Source organism: Microtus ochrogaster, unplaced genomic scaffold (genome assembly GCF_000317375.1).
Source record: "Microtus ochrogaster isolate Prairie Vole_2 unplaced genomic scaffold, MicOch1.0 UNK25, whole genome shotgun sequence".
NCBI lineage: Eukaryota > Metazoa > Chordata > Mammalia > Rodentia > Cricetidae > Microtus > Microtus ochrogaster.
Genome location: NW_004949123.1, coordinates 1,926,229 through 1,930,963, shown reverse-complemented (window position 1 = coordinate 1,930,963; position 4,735 = coordinate 1,926,229). Strand labels below are relative to the sequence as shown.

The 4,735-nt window shown below is 43.0% G+C and overlaps 1 protein-coding gene across 2 annotated transcripts in view; it reads left to right on the top strand.

The window, feature by feature from the left end:
* Positions 1-4,735, top strand: part of Gpsm2 (G protein signaling modulator 2) — a 46,016-nt gene continuing 41,281 nt past the window's right edge. For both annotated transcript variants that reach the window (XM_026789657.1, XM_005367903.3), the window contains exon 1: positions 1-240. The gene's annotated coding sequence lies outside the window, so the exon portion shown is untranslated. The remainder of the gene's footprint in view (positions 241-4,735) is intronic.

Genomic DNA, 4,735 nt, shown 5'->3' with positions numbered 1-4,735 from the left:
AGGGCTGCTGGCTGGCGGTGGGACGCCCGGAGAGGCCAGGGGGGCGTCCGAAGCTCTGGCCCACGTGACCTGCCGGGGGCGGGCGCCGGGGGCGCGCTCCGGCCTCCCGCGGTGCCCCTGCCTGGCTCGGCGTCGCCGCGGGGACCCGCCCGGGGGAAGCGCCGTGGTCGCGGGTCTGCGGCCGGAGGCACTCAGCCCTGCAGCGGCACCGCGTTCCTCTGAGCCGCTGCCCGGAGGGAGGTGAGCCGAGCCTGAGTGGCGACCGAGAGGGGCGTGGAGGCGGGGGGCGTGTGGCGGGGTCTCGGGACACCTGAGCTCCACCGGCTCGGGTGACGTCGGGACCTCAGGGCTCGGCGGGGGGCTTCGCACCCGCACCGGCGCTCGGCTGGTTTCTTTTAAATGAGGGGAAAGTGGGGAGAGGGTTCTGCAGATCTTGCAAACGTTTGCAGGGATGCAGCGACTTCACGCGTTCACGAGTGTAACAGACAGTAGGTACAAAGCCTTATCCCCGTGGAATCGAATCCGAGACGCGTCGCCGGCCCCTGCTCCCCAAACCAGACAGTTTTTTTTTTTTTTCAAATCACATTTAAACTCGTGAACTTTTGGAACTCAACCTGTTTTCTACTGGCAGGTGAAACTGATAGATCGTTGCTAACAATTTTAAATCAGGTGTAAAAGGTTGTGAGACCTTTCCCCGAAATCTGTGAACTTATCTTCAAATGAAAAGTGGACAACCCAGTTTCCTTGCATTTTAATGGTAAACAGTGAAGTAATTTTAACTAGTATCATTTGAGCTCTGTTGAAACGAGTAAGGGTGGAAATTTTTATTTGCCTCAATGCATAATTTAACCGTACTGTAGGATTAGAAGAGGTAAGTTCTTGACTTTCGGGGGCGCGTATTGATTGGAGTGGTTTGTTCGGGAAGTGCCTGTCACCAACGGAGCTGAAGTTTCAGGCTGCTGCTTTGAAAGGTTACACTGAAAATTTCCCGGCATGTTAGTAATCATCCCAATTGCTTTGGATAAAGAAGAACAAACACTTTTGTGTGGGGTTTCTACATGCTAGAGCACCACTCGTTATCCAGAAGTACAAAAGCAAAGATCGCTGTCGTTTGAGGAGTGGGGGGGGCTCAGGGGTGCCTGACTGTTCGTACCAAGCATTCGTAGGTCCCTCTTGCAAGCTACTTCTAACTTATAATTTAAGAATTGGACTGGCTATGAACTCAGAAAATGTGGGATATTGTGGACGCATGTCCCACAGAAAAAAAATAACTGAATTTTTATTAAGTCAGTTCGTACAATATTATAAATATGTTTTCATGTAAATTTGAGATTTAATACTAGGCTAATTATGAAAAGGAATGGAATAGAGTCGTTTTTAACGTGGCTCCCTCTGCCTCTATGCTTGAGTTTGAGCACTGAGCCACGTGAACACCAGACAAGAGTTCTGTCACTCAAATACTTCCAGGCTTGTTAATTATTTCAGATAGTGTTGCTAGGTTTCCAGGGTTGTCCTGCAACTTGGAATCCACCTGTCTCAGCCTCCCCAGTAGCTGGACTACAGCTGTACACAAATTACACCTGTGGTAAAATTACTGACTTTTTTTTCTTTCCTTTCTTCCCTCTTTCCTTCTCTCCCTCCCCTTTCTTCCCCCCCCCCCTCTCTCTCTATTTGAGACAGGGTCTCACCGAGTTTGTTCTTGACCGGTGCTGTGAATAAACCCTTCATACTTAGAGTCAAATCCAGGGCAGGTTATGCTAAGCAAAACTGAGCCATATCCCCAGCCTTCGCCTTTTCTTATCCATAAAATATTCCAAGATTTACAAAAAAAAAAACAAAACCCCAAACCACCAGACTGTGGGTATTTATTTTAAGACTATAATTAATAAGTTACTGGCAGGATTGAAGCTGCCGCCCCATCTGAAAGTGCCAGCTGTGTGTAGTGCATTTAAATCCCCACACGTCTCCCTCCCATTTGTGGCGCATTATTCTAATTAAAACCGCCTATAGGTTCCGTGTTTTGTTATGAAGTGTGAAGGAATATTTCCTCCCTCCTAACTATTGCTGGCTTTTATAGCCTTCTAAATCAAGTTACACTTCCCATTGCTTTTAACCTTTCTAAAAACTTAATTTCTTCATGAATATAGTCTTCACTGTAAAGCAGGAATGTATTTAACTCTTGTTTGTGCATTGTTACAGAATTCTTTCTTGTTTTTCAAAATGCTGGGGGTTCTTACTTCCACTTGTTCTGAGCTGCACCCCTATCCCAGCATTAGTGAATTCTTTGCTGCCCCCTAGTTTTTGTCGTCTTCTCAGGCAAGAAATCCAAGGAAGACAGTTGGACATCTGTTATGCACAGATAATGTACTTGGTGTTCTGAGATGGCCAGAGAGACTTCTGATTCAGGTTTTGTAGTATTTTTCTCCTCTTTCTCCTCGTCCTACCCCATACAGTGCTGCTAGTTTCTCTTCCTGACGTTGGATTTTGCTATTTTTTGTTGTTGTTGTTGAAAAACAGAAACAACAACAACAAAAAATCCCTATGAGGTTCCCCATTGCAGAAATACACTCCCAAATATGTGTGTCAGCCAGATAGTGAAGTCTCATAATTTGGTCCTGTCCTCCCTTCTGAGAATCTCACTCATGACAGTGTGCTTGCCCCGAGCAGTCTGAACACGCCACCTCTTTGCTTTTGCTTGAGTAGCTTCCCTTAAATAGAATGCCTTGCTTCTGTTTGCCTAATAAGTTCTAACATCCTCCAGTGCCTGGAGTACAAATTTTCTTGCTTCCACAGAGGTTTTTTTTTGTCCTTTTTAATTAGAATTCTTCTCATATAACCTTATAAAATTAAAGTGAATGGAAACATTTCCTTCCATAGAAGATGAATAATAACTTGTTTTACATATAAGATTATGATTTATATATATTTTCCTACAAAAAAATTCTAAACTCGGACTTTCTAGGGCCCTTCTTTGGTTGAGTGTAATGTTTTGCATTTAGGATCCATTTTTGCTCTAAAATATATCTGAAGTTGAAGTTGCCTTTGTAAGAGGACTGATTTAGTGTGTTGACTGAGGAAGGACCAGTTCTCCTCAGCCTCGCTGTTCAGTTTGTAAATTGTCATGGACATGTGCTGATGGAGGAAAGTTGGCGGCTGACCAGCATTGGTGCAGTACCTGTTGCATCCACTGGGGACACTTTAAGGACCCCAGTCTTGAAATCTTGAGTAACACCCAACAAGCCTTTTCCTGTATAAACCATACATGTAATACATGTGATAATTAATTTATGATCAATAGGTGAAGTAATAAATTGATATCTAATAATAAACAGCAGTTGTAGCAATATATGGTAACGAAATTGTAAGTGTCTCTGCTCTTGTGCCTTGAAACCATTAATAAGAACAATAAAGATCAGGTGACTAAGACTACAACAATGTGACCTTTACCTGTCAGGATAGTTGCTGGTAAATGACTGGCAGGGTGGTAACATACAGTGTGGATACAATGGACACAGTGATGATTTGCTTTCTCGGTAGAACTAGAGCATTTCATCTTGCGTTTCAGAATGGTTCATATGTAAAGCCTTATGAATTATGTGCTTTCTGGAATTTAGGACTTATTAGTTTTGGACTGCCGTTGACGTTAGGTATTGAACTGAAAAGGAAGGTCACGGATGAGAGACTTCCTGTGCAATCCATGGCTGTGGGCCGTGTTTTCAAAGGGCTGGGTACCTGTTTTTAAGGTTTTTCTCAGAGTTGCATGCTTTCCACCGTTGACTAATAACTGTTCCCTCTTTCTCTGTAACAGTAATTGTCATGAGACTATTTTTACATTTATTTCTTTGAACTCTTAATTATATAATGTTTGTTCAATAATTTGTGTGATCTCTAAAAAGGTAAAATTTTAACACCTTTATACTAACAAAAAACTACAGATAGGAAAAGTTGGTGACATAAACATATATGTTCTTTTTTTCCTTTTTAGAAATTGTGTTTAGGTTGGAGAGATGACTCAGAGGTTAAGAACACTGACTGCTCTTCCAGAGGTCCTGAGTTCAGTTCCTTAAACCACATAGTGGCTCACAACCATCTGTAATGAGATTTGGTGCCTCTGGTGCAGGCAGAACACTGTATACATAATAATAAATAGATCTTTTAAAAAAGTTTAGAATGTCTAAAATGTTACTCAATTTTCTGATGATGTTATGTAAATAACCTGAGAAGGACCAGGACTCAACGCCGCAAGGGGCTTTTGAATGTACACCTTTCTTTTTCTAGCTCACAAGCCCACTCCCATTCTCATGAATGCCCTTTCTCTCTCTCTCTTTTTCTCTGTCTCTCTCTGTCTCTCTCTCTCTCTCTCTCTCTCTCTCTCTCTCTCTCTCTTTTTCTGAGACAGAGTTTCTCTATGTAGCCCTGGCTGTTCTGGAACTCACCATGTAGACCAGATCAGGCTGGGCTCAAACTCACAGAGATCCACCTACCTCTGCCTCCCAAGTGCTGGGATTAAAGGTGTGCACCACCACTGGCTGGCCTCAAATGTCTTCCCTTTTAATAAATGGCCTTTATTTCCATTCTCATTTTCTCTACAGCTGACTTTTACATCAGTGTATCCAATTTAAATATTAATCATAATTATCTAGAGATCATTTTTGCTCAATCCATTACAACTCATTGAAAATGGTGGATGCCCACATAGAAACCCTGCCTCAAAAAACCAAAAAAAAAAAAAAAA